At 39.7% G+C, this 20093-nt stretch overlaps 1 pseudogene; it reads right to left on the bottom strand.

Moving 5' to 3' along the window:
* Window positions 1-15990: 15990 nt before the first annotated feature.
* On the bottom strand, window positions 15991-16088 carry LOC133091637 (U2 spliceosomal RNA; annotated as a pseudogene).
* Window positions 16089-20093: the final 4005 nt, after the last annotated feature.

Raw genomic sequence — 20093 nt, 5'->3', positions numbered from 1 at the left:
TGGAAAGGGTGTGGAGAAAAGGGAACCCTCCTACACTGTCGGTGGGAATGTAAATTGGTGCAGCCACTATGGAGAACAGGATGGAGGTTCCTTAAAAAACTAAATATAGAGCTATAATATGAATTAGCAATCCTACTCCTGGGCATATATCCAGAGAAAACCATAATTTGAAAAGATACATGCACCCCAACGTTCACTGCAGCACTATTTAAAATAGCCAAGACATGGAAACAACCTAAATGTCCATCAACAGATGAATGGATAAAGAAGATGTGGTACATATATACAATGGAATATTACTCAGCCATAAAAAAAGAATGAAATAATGCCATTTGCAGCAACAGGGATGGACCTAGAGATTGTCATACTGAGTGAACTAAGTCAGACAGAGAAAGACAAATATCATATGATATCACTCATATGTGGAATCTAATTTTAAAAAATGATACACATGAACTTATTTATAAAACAGAAACTGACTCACAGATTTCAAAAACAAACTTATGGTTACCAAAGGGGAAACATGGTTGGGGGGGTGATAAACCAGGAGCTTGGGATTAACATACACTACTATATATAAAATAGGTAGCCGACAAGGACCTACTGTACAGCACAAGGAACTCTACTCAGTATTCTATAATAACCTATACGAGTAAAGAATCTGAAAAAGAATGAATATATGTATCTGTATAACTGAATCACTTTGCTGTACACCTGAAACTAACACAGCATTGTAAATCAACCATACTCCAATAAAATGTTTTTTAAAAAAGGAAAAAAATAAAATGAGACCTGGAAAAAAAAGGAAAAGGGAGGGAAGACTTTCTCACCATGATTTAAGATTTCCCTCCCCACCATCCTACCTCCCCCAACTTTCATGGTAAAACAAGAAACAAGACAAAGTCAACACTTCAACTCTTCCTGCTGTCTTGATTCAGCCAGGAAAATATCGAAAACAGATTCAGCTCCCTGGGAACAGAATACTGACAAGAAGGGATGGAAAGAGTTAGCTGGGAGCCCAGTGGGGGGAAAACTGGACACATCAAGAGAAACAGAAATGAAAACAAAAGTGAGTTCTTTTATCACTACTAATATACAGTGTCAAGATACAGATGGAGGAAAACATATGGGGAAAAATAAATAAGAAAAGCAAAGAAAGGGGAAAATTTTTGCAACTGTGTCTCCTTCTCCAGTGGAAAGAGAACCCATTGGCAGTTGGAGCTGACAGTCTGGTCTTGGCTATGCTACTAATTGGCTGTGTGACACTGGCCAAGACAGTGCCCATTTCTGGCCCTCAGTTCCCAGTTTGGGTCCAGTCACAATCCAAACAAACACATCCAATCAGTTAATCAATCCACTGGCACTTACCCATCGTAAATTGTTCCTACATTTTTATGTCCATAATATAAAAAGAAGCAAAAGGGAAAGAAGGAAACTTTTAGACTAAGTCACCTGCTTTCTTGTAGGAAGACTGTTTCATTTCAATACGCTTATGAAATAATTTAAAAGTCATCTTTACATATTCACACACACACAAATGCTTTCCATGTGCTTTTTGAAAAATTTTGTTGTACTGACATTCAAAAAATAAACTAGTAGGTGATATACTGTAAAATTAATATTACTGTGTTTCAATTCTGCCATCATTAACTGTAGTTAGGCAGGATACAAACAGAGCTGACTAAGCATGTGGGCTTGTAAAAAACAATGCAAATTTCACTTCCAGGAAGACCACAAATCATTTCCTGAAGATAAAACAATGACTCGGGGACTTATCTTACCCTTTTCTCTCTTTCTAGAAATTAGTGAATAATCTAGGCACAATCATCAAGTCTGAGGATATGTCTTCAGAATACTCTTTCTTAGCTAAGGAGACTATCATCCACATTTTTAAATGTTAAATACACATAGTATAAAGGGGACAAGCATAACTATGGGGTCTTGTATCAAAATGAGTCTTTCCACAGTTAATGCGAACTCTGAAAATTCTCTGAACTCTGTGATTAATTTTTGATGGAAGCAGAAAACTTGAAAATGGGAGATAATGTCCGTACTCTCCACCCTCACCTACAAGATGCGATGTGGAGAAACACAAGGAGTCGCTAATAACTTCTGCAGTGACATGCTCTGTATTTAATGCACTCAGCTACTTAATTAGTATGCCAATAACAATCCTTAAAAAACTGGGTGCAAAGTCAGCAGGGGGTCTTAGTCCTGATGTTATTTTCCCCACCACAAACACACTCGTAGTCGCGTCCTTATTAGTATGTATGAAATGAGTGGAACAAGCATCAGGAGATTTATACTATACCATATCCAACTTCATTCATAAGAAAGGGAGCTGATTTCTAGAGGAGGAAGTTCAGGCTCACACAGGTTCCTACATACCTCTGTTTGATTAATAATATAAATCCATCATAAGGAGACTCTAAAAGTGCCCTCCGCATTTTCTCTACCTATTGAACTGTTAACTAAACTTTTCAGTAACTTACAGATGTTCAGGTGCCAAGATCCTCAGGTAGAGTTTGCAATTTAATTATACCCTTAGCATCCCTACCCCACACCCAACTCAGTCATTCAGGGAATAGTAAATGAGTGTCAGCCCTGGCCCGGCAGTGTGCTGGGTACACGGGACACAGAAATGAACAGGAAGAGCCTGATTTTTAAGTAACTTTCAGTTAAGTAGAGGAGACAAGGATAATAAATAAATGTGATACAGGGAGGGACTGTCTGAAGGGGGATGTGTGTATAATATTGCTAAAAGAGCCTCAGGCAACTGTGATAGGAAGAGCAGCCATAGAGGAAGGCAGGTGGGGAAAGTTTCACAAAGGAGCTGATATCTGAATAAAAATTTAAAGGACAAGTGTCCATCTCCCTCTCGGCCCACGAAGGCAGGATTAAGGCTGGTCCACCGGTGTGTCCCCAGCACCTAGGACAGAGTACGTGCACAGTAAGATGTTCTGAATGAGTTACCTGAGTAAATCTGCCAGGCATAGAAGGACGTGACAGCATCTCAGGGCAGGTAACCAGGCAAGGGTCAAATGGTCCTGGTTCGTTTTGAGAATCACAAATACCTTGTTACAATAGAGAATGAGTGAGAAAGTGATGAAAAGTGGGGCTGGAAAGGGATTACAAAAATCCTGGTTTATAAAATTGGATAAAATAAATGGCCATCTTCCAAGAATTTTTTACTCCACTAAAACCTAGAAGCACGTCAGAGCACATGTCAACTCATACATAAACAAAGCATAATATGAACAGTGCCTTGATAGCCACCCTGTATTGTTTCCTGACCTGTTTACACGGCTAAAAGAAAATAGAGTCAGGAGTCTCAACAATAAAAATATATTATTTTCAGTTTGGAATAATGAAAAAGTTCTGGAGATGGACAGTGTTGCTGGTTGCACAACAATGCGAATGTACTTAATGTCACTGAATTGTACACTTAAAATGGTAAATTTTATGTTATGTATATTTTACCACAAGAAAAAATATTTTTCGAATACCTACCATGCACAAGACACACAGATTTTACCTACAGAATTTTGGTAATGATTGACACCAAGCTCAATAGGCTTAGTTCATTATTTTTTATTGAGATATGTTACATGCACACAAGTCTATACAGTTCAACACATTTTCATATGTATACACACCAGTGCCCAGATCAAGCGACCACAGCAAGGCGTAGACAACCGCCAGCACTCCAGAAGGTTCTCTCCTGCCCTTAACAGTACCTCTCCACAAAGTTAACTGCAATTCTGACTTCTAGTTGAAGAATCTTTTTCTTCTTTTGAAAACACTTGTTCATCTTCACTTTTTCTTGATTTTATTCCATAGACTCTTTTGGCAGTTGTTGACATTGCTGTTTAGTTTTCTATTACAGTGTAATGAATGACCACAAACTTAGTGACTTAAAACAACACAAATGTATTCTTTCTTAATGCCCAGGTGTCAGGAGTCCGGACATGGGTTAGCTGGGTCCTTTGCTCAGGACATCACCAGGCTGCAATCAAGGTGTAGGCCAGGGCTACACCTCCTCAGAGGTGTAGAGCCCTCTTCCCAGCTCACTGGTGGTTGGCAGACTTCATTTCTTACAGCTGAATTCCTGAGGCCCCTGGTTTCTTGCCAACTGTCAGCCAGGGATGGCTCTTAGTTCTTAGCTCCTAGAGACCACCCTCAGGTCCTGGCCACATGGCTCCCTCCTCTCCCAACAGGGTAGCTTCCTTCTTCAAGGCCAGGAGAATAGGGCTACTGCTGCTGCTTGCAAGGGCTCTCCTCTCTTGCAAGGGCTCACCAGATTAGCTCACTCCCAGCCAGGATCATTTCCCTTTTGATTCAGTCAAAATCAACTGATATGGGGCCTTAACTACATCTGCAAAATCTCTTTTGCCATATAACATAATATAATGATGGGAGTAATATCCCATGATATTTACAGCCCCACCCACACTCGGGGGAGGGGATTGTACAAGGCACGTACAGTGAGGGCAGGAGACTTGGGGCCATCTTGGAATTCTGCTGCCACAATTGCTTTTCAGCTGTCTCACCTAACTGATAAGGCAATGAGATTATTTTTCTATTTAAGACATTATAAAAAAATTAGAAAATACAAAGAAAAGTAAAATAAAAAGTGTAATACCATTCACTATTATAACCAGATATAATCACTCCTAGCGCTTTAGTGAATCTGCTTCCAGGGTTTTCCTGAGTATTATAACTATACATATATGGGTATTTATAGAAAGGAGATCTCACTGTATGGACTGTTAGATAGCTATTGAAGTTGAGGTTTTCAGGCTGGTTCTTCACTGTACTCTTGGAGGACGATTTTCATCTTTTGGGTTTGAGCATACATTATAAAGTAGCCCTATGTTTATGCAATACGCTTGCACATATATATGTATAGACACACACTCATATAATTCTAAATTCTGCTAAACCAGAATGTGCAACAAATCAGCATCAGCAAAATATCTACAAAGTTCTTCTTTCCAAGTAGCAAACAGAGAGAAAATGGTCCAGGAAGCACCTTCCTCAGCTTATGGGTTTGCCCAGCAGAGTGTTACTGGCTAGCAGAGGGTACTAGTAACGAGCAGGGCAATGAGGTACAATAGAGCTCGTTTGTTACTAATAATTTTTCTCTTTTTAAACCTGTAGTGGTCATTGGGCTTTCATATGAGCGAATGATAGGACCACTTTTTGCTGTTGGCACGTTGCGTGGCCTATGTGACTCATCTGGGTCACGAAATGGGAACGAAAATGATGTGTGTCATGTCAGGGTAAAAACATTAAGAGCGACTTTGGGACTGGTGATGCTGGCTTCGCCCAGCTCCGTGACTGTGTGAGCTGCTTCGAGATGGCATCTTGTCAGTGGGGTCCTTGGGTGATTTGCAGGGACCCCTCCACTGTCAGCTCACACTGAGTTAGAAACAAAACGTTGCGTTAAGCCACGAAGGGTTGTTTCATATTGCAGCATAATCTAGCCTAACCTGAATAATACAAAAACCAAAGTTTGAGAATAACTTTTCTCTTTTTATAAATTAGAGCAGATTCAAGTTCACGCCTGTAAAAATATGTCTCTCATTTACTTGCATTTTTTTTTTCATTTACTTGCATTTTGATGTGTTTTTGTTTCAGCGGAAGGGAATGGTTAAGGAAACGTGGATGTACTGCAAGGTGCACGTGAGAGCCCGTCCTCAGGGTGAACATCTTCCTTAATGAGTGACTTGGTGGGAAAACAGTTGAGCACAACAGATTATCACACGGGGGCTGGCAGGCCAAAGGGCTGAAGTGCCCGTCCCCCTCGACAAGTGTGTACCCACTGCGAGTTCATCAGCTTAGCTAGGATTCGAAAATGAATGTATCCAAACACATATCCAAGCTGTGAAAGCCTAATTCCACCAACATTCTCTTTAAGAAGTAGGACACCATAAAGAATTACTTTAAAAATATATGAATAAGCCTTTATGTGCGCTTAATTAGCCCTTTAAAGTTATGCCTAGTTTAATTAGCAAAGGGTAGAGTTTCTAACTTATTGCTGTAGCCAGTTATAATTCCAGGTGGCCAAGACAGGTATGAATCATGATATTTGCTGTTAATACAGAAAAGAAACAAGCAAAAACAAAACAAAACAAAACCAGTCCTTTTGAACATAATGAGCCGAAATAAGATTTTTAGCAGAGAGCAAAATGCTTTTAGACATTAAAAATTAAAATGACATTAGACATTAAAATCTAGGTTCTAGTCAGGTGGCACAGCATTGTATTTGATACTGAAATCATCCCCCTAGCATCCATTCCCCTTTCTTTGAGAAACATTTCTGATTTTTTCCCAGGTAGCCACAACTCCCATGAGCACTTGTGCTTTGAAGGAGTGAATGCCCCCTGTTCCCACTAGGGTGGGGTATGTGGCACAGGCCTCAGCTAATCAGTGTGATCTCCTCCCCTGGCTACAGTGATTGGCTCAAGTAGGGATGAACAATATGGGAGCCAATAAGATTGGAGGAGATGCTTTCTGTACATTCTAAGAAAGAAGCATCATTGCCCTTTCCTGACAACTTCTGAATATTACCATCTCTCCAGCTGTCTCCAAGGATACATGTGAAAGCAAGCATCCTATGAATTTGTTAGCAGCCAAATTACCACCATGGGCAAGACCAGCTCCAGGGTGAATCCACCATGGTAGTGGGCAAAGAGGAGAAGTGGAAAGAAACCTTGATGACATTGATGAGCTACTGAATTAAAGAATCCAGAGGTCTGTCCTACCTGTAGATTGCCAGCTATCTAGACCAATGTATATGCTTCTAATGTTTGTTTAAGCCAGTTTTTGTTGGGTTTTTGATTCCTTGCATCTGACACACACTTAAACAGATACAATTACAGACTGATTGGAAACCCAGTGGTCTGAAGACCTGGATGGAACACAAAAATCAGAAAGCAGGTGCCCATTTCAAAGTAATGGCTTTAGGGACTTCCCTGGTGGTGCAGTGGTTAAGAATCCACCTGCCAATGCAGGGGACACGGGTTCGAGCCCTGGTCCGGGAAGATCCCACAGGCCGCAGAGCAACTAAACCCGTGCACCACAACTACTGAAGCCCACGCGCCTAGAGCCCGTGCTCCACAACAAGAGAAGCCACCGCAATGAGAAGCCCGCGCACCACAACGAAGAGTAGCCCCCGCTCGCCACAACTAGAGAAAGCCCGCGCGCAGCAACGAAGACCCAAGGCAGCCAAAAATAAATAAATAAATAAATGTATACAAAGTAATGGCTTTAAGAGGACCACAAGCCTAAGCTTCCTAAAATGACAGATCATAGTAAGTCACTATTACAGTTCCAATTATGTTGAACAGAATGGTAAACTGTAAAGAATTTTAGAGTCTTTCTAGGTGTGATCAGGAAAGGAATAACAGACAAAAAAGAAGAATAGAGATCTGACAACAATAACACTATATTGTGCTTACTGTATGCGTGACAGTGTTCTAAGCAGCAGACACATTAACTCATTTACTCTTCATAATCATCTTATAATACTATTACATACACCTCCATTTTTTCAGAGAAGGAAACAGAGGCACCAGAGGTTAAGCACGGTGCTCCCACCCCAGGTCCCACAGCTCGTAAGAGCTGCAACTCAAGCCAGAGGTTGGCTCCAGTGCCAGCCTCATCACCCTCTGCTGCTCTTGCCTTTTTGGTCCTTAGTTTAAGGCTGTCGTAGAAATTTCCCACTACCAATACTGGGCATTCCCTGAGTACTCTTTGTTTGTAACTTCCTTTGAAACTCAGCAGGAGACATACCTAGGATTCAACTGGATGAAGCAAGATGTTCAGACAGGGTCATACCTGGCAGAGCTAAGTGCAAAGTGTTTGCAAGTGACTCATGCCGAGGAATTAGGTAAACAGAGAGAGTTCTCCTGCTGGTTACTTGCACAGACTTCGCTGCCACCTACTTACCTGTTGATGTCACTGAGAGCCAAAGTTCTCTGTAGACAGATCCTACCTTTCTTCCTCACTCCTCTCTACAGACAAGGATGTGATGGGAGGACGAAAAAGCCCCCATTTGGAAGAGGATATCTTTTTGCTTACATGGTAACCATGTTAGTTAAGCCTAATCCAGCTATAAAAGTAAATAAAACAAAATACTGCATTAAAACGTCAGATGCTAGAAATGGATGCTCCTATTGTTTTCATTGTACATGTAAATCATGAGCTCCATGAGTTACATGAGACAGTCTTTATTAAGCTCTTTCTGCATCATCACTAATGCTGGGAAAGCACTATAGAAAACAACAAAAAATGCCTGTGGATGATTACTATTTTAAAATATTCACTTACTTTTTTTTCCCCATATTTTTCATTTTCTCCTTCTTTCCCAGTAAACCTCTCCCACCCCACCCCATTCCAGCACCAGATCAGATCTCCACTCATTGAGGAGAGGCACACAGCAGAGTGGAAAACAGGGCAAACCACAAGCTTTTGTGTCTTTGTCTTCCAAAAGCTTCAACCTACAGGAGACATTCTCTCTTCACATCCTGAAGAAACAGGAATGGAGCAGTTCCTCTAAAGTCTCCCAGTTCCCTGGGGCTTGGGGAAGCGTGGAAGAGGCGGGGGCCCGGGACCAGTCCCAAGAGCAGACAGCCGCGCCTTGCATTAAGCAGCCCGCTAGGAAGGCTGCCAGCCCCGAAAGGGATGGCTACATTGTGCACATTGACAGAAATATAAACAGCCTTCACGAAGATTCCCGGGCTCCCAGCATGACATGGGAACAGCAGAAGAGTATTAAAGCTGCGGACAGAGATGACAGGCTCTCAGGCTTACCCGGTCTGGAGCACTAACAGAGGGCCCAGTGTCCCCCGCCTCCCCAATACGTGGCTCTGCGGAAGCTCCCAGAACCATGGCACAGTTCCAGAGGAGGGCTTAGAGCAGCCCAAGAAGAACTGAAATCTAGCTGTGTTTTGCTTGTGGCCTTGTTTTTCCACAGGCCTGACAGAATGGGCGCATCATAGCCAGTTCTCAGGTTGAGCTACAGAAAGCGAAACGATGAAGTATTGCTTGTGTAGCAGAGTTTGGGGGTTGGATCCCGGGGCTGCTAAAGGAGAATGCATTACTCTACCCTAAGAGCTTATGATCTTCCAGTACGCAAAATACGGAGACAAAATGAATCTGAGAGCAGCAAACACAGAAAATAGTTAAATGACAGAACGTGGGGTAGGAGATACGACTTTGAGCTGGGGACCCACAAGAAGCCCTCTGGAGAAGGTGGGTACCTGATGTGGTACCTCAGCAGAGGGTGTAATAGTAGGATGTACAAAGCTGGAGCCAGGACTCAGATGGAGAGCGAGCATATGCATTCAAGGGTGACGATAAGAAGGAGATAATCTGACAGAATGAATGGAGGGAATAGTGGATAACCAGAAAAATAAAGGTGGGCAGCCCTGCAGAAGGTCTCAAGAGCCTGGCTCAAGTTTGTACTGGATACTACAGGCAACCAGATGCCAACCCAGAGTCTCAAACTGGACTGTGAAATTGTTTTTTAAAAATTATGTTCTAAGATGAGCATGAAATTGATGTGAAAAACTACTGACAGCCAGTGAGATTGGAAGGAGACAGAGTATATGAGAAGCCATTTCAGTAATCCAGGAAAAAAGGGAGTAAAGACCTGCATGGGGTAGATGGAGAAAGAAATTAGTGCCTAAGGTAGTGGAAGAACACGTTTGGAAGAGTGGAATTCCTTTTGGCAAGCTGGGAACTATGATGTAGCATCCTATCTAGCTGAGCCCACAGTCACCTGAACACACTGGGCACAAGACAGTTCACTCCATCTAAGTAATGTTACAGGCCAAAATTGTGAACTGCATTGTAGTTTGCTATTTTAAGCTGCTGTTCACCTCAGTCGCACTGGAAACGTGTTGTCTTGGTTTGGGCTGGGAAAGAACTACAGAAGTGAAGAGAAAACAAGGGTTTCCATCCTCAGAATGTTTTCATTCTTGTAACGTTTGGTGCTACTGCTGTTTTATGTCTTCTGACACTTCGACGCACTGCTGCAAAAGGCAGCTACAAAGACAAACAGAGCTAATTGCAGGAACAAAGCCACCTTAGAGTACTTGCATCTGTTAGTTCTCAGGAAGGAAGCCGGAGTTCATAAAGAAACAAACAAGACGTGTGCAAAAACTACCTCTGGAACATAAAAATCTATTCCAAAGGACACAAGGAATTTGCTTCAACAGTATAGCAGAGTTTTTAGATGGAGAGTCTTGGGTTCAAATTCTGATCAGCCACTTAAACACCGCGTAGACCTGAGCATGTAACAACTTGAAAGACTGGCCCTTATGACCTCTGGGCAAATTAGAAACAGGCGCCCCTCTGGGCAGATGAAATCCCAAGGAGGGTGAGGACCCATTTTTGACTCACACCCACCCACTCACATGACTAGGCGCCCATGTGCAGTAAACAATCCACACAACTGTACACAGTGGCTCTATTACTCGAAATCTCTGAGTTTTCATTTCCTCTTTGTCTATTGAAGAAATGAGAGTATCCATCTCATGGTATTGTTTTGAGGATTAAATTGCTATAGAACAAACATGGGAAATGTTTAGCACAGTGTCTGCAAATTTTAAACATGCTGCAAATCTTTACTATTATTATTTCATTTTTATTCATCTAAATCTCTCCTATTTTAGGGCAGAGCAAACTATTCAGCCCACCACCTGCTTTTATACAGCTGGACAGGTAAGAATTGTTTTTATATTTTTCAATAGTTGGAAACAAATCAAAAGAAGAATATTTTGTGATATGAAAATTACATGAAATACAAATTGTATTGTCCATAAGTAAAGTTTTCCTGGAACACAGCTACGCTCATTCATGTATGTACTGTCGACAGCTGCTTTTACGGTGCAGCAGCAGAGTTTAGAAGTAACATCAGAGATGGTAGGGGCCATAAAGCCCAAAATATTTTCTCTTTGGTCCTTTGCAGAAAGGGTTTGCAGATCCTTGTTTTAAGGTGTTTTTTTCACCAGCTCCATTCCCAAGGATTAGAATTAAATCAAAATGATTTTTCAAATTCTTGAGCATGAGTGAATATCATGCTGTTGAAAAGAGGCATTCTTCTTCTTTCCAAGTATTTTTCAGTATCTTTCAAAACACTGTCACCTTTTCTCATGGGTAATGACAATGTGCTTAACATTAATTCTCCTTCCGATATACAAAGATAGTGGCAGCACAGTGCTGTGTCAGAGCCAGAGCAAACACGTGCTTATAGAGGCTGCCTGAGTGTTGTTATATGTAAAACAGGTTCAAGTTGGAAACCTATTTTATATTTTATGTGGACAGGTGCCAAGCCATCTTTGGCTGTCACGTGATGTCAAGATCTATATAAGCAAAGCAAAAAATTCAGTTGATCATTGAGATGTTTTATCTATTCGGTGCCCAAAATTCAGGTATTTGGAAACATCTGGATAACTGATGACATTTTTCACTTTTCATCTAGATTTGGCAGTCAGCCTATTTCAGCTAATGAGAACAGACAAATATTAGCTGTTTTCTAGATACTAACATGGGAAAAAAACACTTTCTCCCTAGCTTTTCCAAGATAAGATTCCTGGTTCTTCTTCGTCCTTTTTAGTGCATTCAGTGTTTTCTTCTATTTCCCCCTTTGTTTCTCACCTCCTTTCTGGATCTTTTTTATTTTTATTTTTTGCCTTGACTTTCTCTCTAGCACAATCTCTACTGTAAAACTTTTTGAGTGTCATCTTCTTTCCAGTCCCTTTTGTCCCAAGAACAAAAATGACTGGCTTCGTAATAATTGAAATTAGCCATTAAAATCCAGGTTCAAGCCTCTGAAGGTATAAATGGCTTCTCAACTGCTGGAGACTGCTTTGTGTTCAGCTGACCAGGCTACATCCATGGCAGGATTCAAGAGAAAGGTCACAGAGACAGCTATTGATTTACCCATTCATACTTTTTCTATTATTTTCAATTGATCTTAAACAATCTGTTCAATGTTTTAAACGTATGTAAAACCCTTATGATACAATACAGACTTCTCTGGGCCACTTATTTACAATTATGGCAATTACACCCTTTCCTTGACTTCGGCAATTTCGGGAAGCATGGTTATGGTTTACACTGGCCCACAGTCTTCTTTTGTGATAACATGGACCTTGCCAAGATAAACACAATCCTCTCCCCTTGCTCCACTAAATTCTTGATTGATGCTCTGCCTTTATGAAGTCTTGCTGTGAATACAGCATTTAATCCATGACGCTCCTGTCAGGATGTCTTTCGCACATTCCCTGTGAGAGCATTTTCTTCTCCAACAATACTGTAGGGTTAGCGGCAGCTCCAGAGCACATAAACGGGGCTAGCAGCTGCAAAACTGTGACTTTTACTGTCTTTGGACCTAAGTTGCCAACTTCATGTTTAAAAAGAGTATCAAAAAAAAAATGGAAAATAATTTTTTAAATAATTATTGCATGATTTCTGTAGGTAGTGAGGTATGTTATGTTCACCAAACACTTGGTTTCATTTTTGCTTAAAGATAACTACAAAAAAATACCATTTTCCTGAAATCCTTTAAATTTAAAGAGGAAAAGAAATTATGCTTATAATGCTAGATTGGTCAGCTTAATTTTAATGCCGGCCAAGGTCACAAAAAATATTAAATATAAAAATCCTAGAAGAACGTAAATAGAGATGATGAAATAGCAACCAATATGATTGTGTAACAGGAGAATCATGGCAGATCAATTTAACTTGCAGGTAAAATTACATTACAAAGTATACTGTTACAAAAATATTTCTGTATAGCTAAATTGCCTTAATATCTTAGGGGATAAACCAAAATGACAGTGATTTTTAACGAAATTAAGAGTAATCCTATATAACAAACTATTTTATGGAATACACACTTTTCTCTGGTCTCTGCCAGGAAGATTATATACCCAACTCGTAAACATCCTTTTGTCCTTTACCTATGTTGGAAAAACATAGAAATAAAGGAAGACAGTCAAAATCATCCCAGCTCTTTTACTAAGGTTTCTGTTAGGAAGGCATCATTTTCAACTCTCCTTACTACCCAACCACAGCCCTCAACATAGGAGGGAGGAGGACATCTCAATTTTTTTTCTGGTTTAGAATTTATGCCCTCTTTCCTGACTGATTCACCAAAGTGCCTGGGAAGCAGTTGTGTTGTTTTGAGCCATTAAGTTTGTAGTTTTGTTACAGCAGCAATAAGAAACTTCTGCACAAGCTATCTACAATAACTGTCCCTTCCTGGCTCGCTTTCAACCCCTTACTCTGCCTTACTTTTCTTCATAGCAGTCACCACTGTTAAAAATTATATTACTTTCTCACCTATTTGTTTGCTCATCCAGCTCCTGCAACAGAATGTAAGCTTCTTGAGAGTAGAGACTTTGCTTTGCCCACCTCTGGATCTAGGTAGGTGAATACCTTTGTTCACCTAGGTATGTGAATACCTACAAGGTTACTGTAGAGAGAAGGCGCTCAACAGATCTCTGTTGAATGAATGAATAAATGAATGGGTAAACCAATACTTATGAAAATCAGACCCCACTGAAACATAATTTGGATGGTTGTGGAGGTATGTGTGTGTGTGTTTGAGTACACAGTCAGAGTGGAGCGGAAAGGCTAGTAAATAGCAGCAGTGCTGGTAGCAGTAGTAGCAGCAGCAGCAGCGGAAGTGGTAGAATTGTGGAATTTGACCTATTTCTTGATGGAGCAATAACTCTGATTGATAATAGTTAAAATGCGTCAATATTTCAAGAAGACTTTTGACTAGATCCCCATATGAAAATGTCCTCCAGACATAAGTTCAGAATTGTTATGGACTATGTTGTTACTCCTATTTAAACAACACCCTCAAATGACAGGTCCTGCCCATAGGGCAGTTATCAGTAGTTTAGTGCCCACATGGATGGCATACTTTGAAGAATCTTCCCAAATTATATAACTAAAGAAGTCAATCTAGTTATGATCAAAGCTGTAAAGAAAAATTAACTCCAAGAAAAACACAGGTCAGTATTTAAACCCTTGATTTGTAAACTAAAAGATGGTTCCTATATGAAAAAAGAATAGAGAAAAAGGGAGGTAAGTAGCTGAGAATTTAATTTGTATTAAAAACAGACCTTAAAAGAATTATAGGTCCAATTAGTAAATTGGATCTCAGTTGACATTTCTGTTTCCAGTGTAATGGTTTATTTATTTAACTACCTTCAGACATCCTTTGTACTTAGAAAACAACAAATTTCTTTAAAATATTGATGATCCTTCAAAGAAATAAAATGATAATCTGTAACTGTCTTCTGTTCTATGTGCACCATGTCACTGTTCATGCTGCCTCAAATGAATCCTGGTGCCATCAGTTAAATCAATCTGCTTCATTCACCCATTATTCCGTGTGCTGGGCAGTGTGCTCAGTGCTAGGGATTCAGAATTAAAAGGCATAGACCCTGCTTTTAAGGATCTCACAAATAAAACAGCCACTATGATAATACACTGTGATACAAATAGCCAGAGAGTGCAGCCCAGCCCTGGGGTAGTGGGAGGAGGAAGGTGGTGGTGGGAAAGGCAGCGAGTGAGCAAGGTTTTTTCCAGGAATTAGGAAGCAGGAGCTATGCTGGAAAAGGGGCGGGGTTAGGAGATACCCAGGGAAGGCTGGGACACCCAACAGCACTCTTTAACTTATACTTTTGATTTTTTTTTCTGTACTTATAAGCGAGGCTGTAATGTATTCTTTTAAGATCTGTGTTAATCTATATAGGTGCAGTTCATTCACTTCAAGTGCTGTTGTTATTTTGGCATCTCAATACAGTCTTCCCTCCCTATGAGTAGGGAACTGGTTCGAAGACCCCTATGGACAATAAGACACCAAAATCCAGGGATGCTCAAGTCCCTTACACAAAATGGTGTAGTATAATCGGCCCTTGTAACCAAGCGTTCCACATCCTAGGGTACCGAGGGCCAACTATCTTTTATTTATGCTTTTCTCTATTTATAGACATTGAAACTGTTTCAATTGTTTTGTTTTTGCCATTAGAAAAATGCTGCTGTAAACATTTTGCTACTCCTCCTTATGCACATGTGTGAAAAATTTTATAGGCAATATATCTAGAAGTGAAAATGTTAAGTTTTAGCATATGTAAAATTCAAATTTACTAGATATTTCCAGAATGTTCTCCGAAATGGCAGTACTTCCCCCATTGGTATATTGTTTGCCCACACTTTCGCCAACATTGACATCATTTTTTTATTCTGATGAGTGAAATGGCATCTCATTTTTGTATCAATTTGCATAACTTTGGTCATTGGAGAAGCTGAATCTTTTTTTTACATACCTCTTCATTCTTTCTGAACTTCTGTTGATAATGGTCTGCTTATGACCTTTACAGATTTTTTTCTACTCTTTGGTCTTTTTCTTACTGATTTATAGACATTCTTATAAACTATATTCTGGATACCAATTCAGTCTTTGTTATATAATACAAACTCCTTCTCCTAGTCTGTTTTAACTTTAAAATGTTTTGTTTTACTTTATTTATGATCTATACATTTTTCTTCAGCCTTGTTCTTTGACATGAGCCTGTTTAATAAACCATAAATCCATTAGAGTTAGATCACTAGGAAACATATATACATATATTTTGGCCTCAGTGTCAGAGAATTTTGTTAAAGGTTCAAATTATCTTTAGCATAACCAAACTTATTAAGTAGAAGTGCCCTTCTTAAAAGAGTTCTACCTGGATGAATAAGACATCTCAACATTTAATAAAGTGATTTTCCTTAAAGCTTAATCACTATATTTTCAGAGTATAGTTAAAATGTGCCTATTTATTTGCAGTAATTTTCAGGAAATCTTAATATTCTTTCTACATAAATACATTCATTTTCAGCAGTTTAATGATATCTGTTTGAAAAAAATACACAATACTTAATTTTACCTGGAATGTGGCTAATTTTACTCTCTGAATCAAAAAGTAACAAGCTCCTATACTGAATTAATTTTTTATTTACCACGTCAGTGGTTCTTTTTACTACACTTGATCTTAGCCAAAAGGCCAAGAAGTGATCATTTGTGATTCTTTTTAAATGGCATATATTAGGATTGGGTTCATTTTATTAATATTTAACAAGTATACAGACCTGAAGAAACCAAATTTTCTGTCATTAAACAAAATGAAATGAAATGCTACAGATAACATAACGTTTTGATTTCCCCAGAAGTGTTTAAACAATGCTTTTTAAAGACTATCTAAAAGATTATCACCTCAGAAATTTCTATAGACCCTCCCTCAAAGAAACAGATGCAAGTTTAACTGATATACGAAATTTAACCTATAGAATTGGTAGAACTGGTAAAGAGATATTATAAATTCTCAATCAGTCACAGAGTAAGGATAAAGTAAATCCACAGAAAATTTGAATTTTCAGTCTGTATTTCAGACCCCTTTGTCCAATGATTCTCCTGTAAGAACTACTAAAAAGACTCAAAACACGCACGGTGGGTGGATGGAAGGAATGAGCTTTGTTTTATCTTCATTAATATACCAACTTCTTTTAAAAGCTCTGTTGAAGAGCAAGACAACCAAAAGAAAGGAATGAACAGGTGAAAGGCTGATAAAGACTACATAATCCACAAATAGGATCATTAGCTCCTGAAACATCAAGTTTTAAGCAGTACTAAATAAGTACACTTGCATCTAGAATTGAAGAACTAGTCAATAACATCTGTGGGAGAGCTTGGACATGCAGGCATCACTGTGCCCCAGTTCGCTCTATTAAGATTTGTATTTACAGATGGCCAATGGGCACACAAAAAGATGCTCAACATCACTAATCATCAGAGAAATGCACATCAAAACTGCAATGAGATATCACCTCACACCTGTCAGAATGGCTGTCATCAAAAAGACCACAAATAAAAAATGTTGGTGAGGATGTAGAGAAAAGGGAACCCTTATTACACTCTTGGTGGGAATGTAAAGTGGTGCAGGCAGTATGGAAAACAGTATGGAGGTTCCTCAAAAAAAAAAAAAAAAAAGAGAGAGAGAACTACCATATGATCTAGGAATTCCACTCCTGGGTACATATCTGAAGAAAATGAATGAAAACACTAGTTTGAAAAGATACATGTACCCCAGTGGTCATAGCAGCATTATTTACAATAGCTAAGATATGGAAGCAACCCAAGTGTCTATCAACAGATGAATGGAAGATGTGTTTTATATACATATATTATATATATATGAAATTCTGCCACTTGCAACAACATGGATGGACCTAGAGGGTATTATGCTTAGTGAAATAAGTCAGACAGAGAAAGACATACTGTGTTATCACTTACATGTGGAATCTAAAAAATAAAACAAACGAATGTAACAAAACAGAAACAGACTGACAGAGAGAGCAAACTAATGGTTACCAATGGGGAGAGAGAAGGGGAGGGGCAAGAGAGGGGTAGCGAGTTAAGAGGCACCAACTACTATGTATAAAATTAATAAGCTACCAGGATACATTGTACACCACAGCAAATATAGTCAATATGTTATAACAACTTTAGAGTATAATCTATTAAAATATTGAATCACTATGTTGTACACCTGAAACTAATATTGTAAATCAACTATACTTCAATATAAAGAAAGATTTATATTTAAAACACAAAATTGCATTATTTATGGTGAGGTAAAGCTTGGACAGAGAGGGAAAGAGAAAAGAGGTAGATGGCTGGAAGTTTCTTAAAATGACAGACTAAACGAAGAGCTGGGCTGACTCAATTTCTCGTGTTTTAAACTGAGAAATGAATCTGTAAGGACTTGTGATGATCTTTCCTCTGCCATCTTCTAGAGGTTTCTTGTTTAAATACCACTTTCTCTTTCTCCTCTTCAGGATCCAATTCCGCAAAATATTTAGCCACCGCAGGGGCAGACACCACTGTGAAAATACATGGCTATTTCATGCTACTCTGACGGGCTCTCAAGTTGCAAACTATATGGAGAGAGGGAGTTGTGGAAGGAGCCTGCCATGGGCCCGCAACTGTGGGTCTGTTCTGTTGATGTTGGATACATTTCTCATCCAACATCAACAGAACAGCCTGCTCCGTGCCAACCCTTGACTGAATTAGCCACTTCAGCAAGTTCGGTGGTTTTCTGAAGAGGACAGCCCAGCAGCTCTGCAGTTAGATAGCCACATCCCGGCTCCAGGCCTTCTCTAGTAGCTGTGTGGCCTGTGAAGGGAGTCTCTCTGAGCTTCAATTTTCTTATCTCTGAGTGCACACACTGCCTTTCAGCTTTGTGGTGCAGAGCAAAGATGGTGAATGGCAAGTACCTGTTGGGCGTAAAGAGTGCTCCTGGAATCCCGCTCCTGGATCCCATGGGGAGCCAAGGGATCCATGTCTCAGGTGGATCAAGGAAGTTCAGTGCTTCTTCTATCCCTGGAGGCCGTGTACACAGATGGCACAGCCATAAGACGGAGGAGGGCTGCCCACTCACATGGGACTCTGTGAAACCAAGAGACAAACCTTTGCTGTGTTAAGCTCCTGAGATTTTACTTTCTACTGCAGCATCACCTGGGAATTGGCTAGAAATGCAAATTTTCAGGGCCCATCCCTGACCTGCTAACTCAGAAAATCTGGAGATGGAGCCCAGGGAATCTGTGGTTTAACATGCTCGCCAGGTGATTCTCATGTACTCTCAAGTTTGAGAACCACTGCACAGACATCCTGACTAACCCAATCCAGAACATAATGAGTATTGGAGAAATGGTATTACTAAGTCAAACCACTTGCAACAAACCAGTTATTACAACTAAGTAAAAACACTCCGGGTTATATTCCTCAGGACAGAATATGTTGGTCATGTTTTATAAATGGAATCTTTTTTTTTTTTTTAACATCTTTATTGGAGTATAATTGCTTTACAATGGTGTGTTAGTTTCTCCTTTATAACAAAAGTGAATCAGTTATACATATACATATGTCCCCATATCTCTTCCCTCTTGCGTCTCCCTCCCTCCCACCCTCCCTATCCCACCCCTCTAGGTGGTCACAAAGCACCGAGCTGATCTCCCTGTGCTATGCGGCTGCTTCCCACTAGCTAACTATTTTACATTTGGTAGTGTATATATGTCCATGCCACTCTCTCACTTTGTCCCAGCTTACCCTTCCCCCTCCCCATATCCTCAAGTCCATTCTCTAGTAGGTCTGCATCTTTATTCCCGTCTTGCCCCTAGGTTCTTCTGTTCATTTTTTTTTCTTTTATAAATGGAATCTTGATTCCCAATTAATATCTGCTCCTTCCTCTATTTGGAAATGAAGATGGGGGAACTCTTCAGATGATCCAGAGACCTAGGATGTGGGAATCCAGATGCAGGAGTCAAGTTTATGATTACAATTAAATTGATATATGAGATTCCTTGGCAAAGTCTGGAAATCAAATCCCCCAAATTTATAAATATTTCATAATCAATTATGCAACACAGCTGAAGTTACCAAATAGTAATCTCATAAGAAAAGTTGCAGTTGCACAGTGTTTTCAGAATTACAGTTATCTAACTTCTACAACAAAGTGTGAGTGTGCGTGTCTGCTATAGTGAGGTTGGCCTTCTTTGATAAAATACTTAAATTTAATTATGAGATTTCAGTTTTGCTTTCTCACCTTTTCTTTGTTCATTAATGTCAGTTTAGACTTTTAAATTTTGCTTTGGCTGCACCAGTGCTTTAGGTGCTGGAATCACCAGACTGTGATTCTCAAGCAGAAAAAAGCGGGCTTTACACGCTCAGGCTGAGCCATGAATCCATCATGTGATAACTTTGGAAATTTTTTTAATGGCCTAAAATCTTTACACTATGTTGTACAGAGCCTAAGGTTTTGATTCCAAGATGATAGTGCCTCACTTATCATGCCCAGACTCATTAATTTGATGTGATAATCCATTTTCCTCTTAAAAGTGCTGCATAACATATTTATTTGTCCTTATTAAAATGAATTAAAGCAAATTTTGGTTGAAGAATTTGGTGGCACTCATGGAGCTTTCTTGCAGATCAGCGAAATCAGATTTGGAAATCACTTTTCTGA

This window comes from Eubalaena glacialis, chromosome 4 (assembly GCF_028564815.1).
Source record: "Eubalaena glacialis isolate mEubGla1 chromosome 4, mEubGla1.1.hap2.+ XY, whole genome shotgun sequence".
NCBI lineage: Eukaryota > Metazoa > Chordata > Mammalia > Artiodactyla > Balaenidae > Eubalaena > Eubalaena glacialis.
Note: the sequence above shows the minus strand (reverse complement) of the source record. Positions and strands in the feature narration are given on the sequence as shown.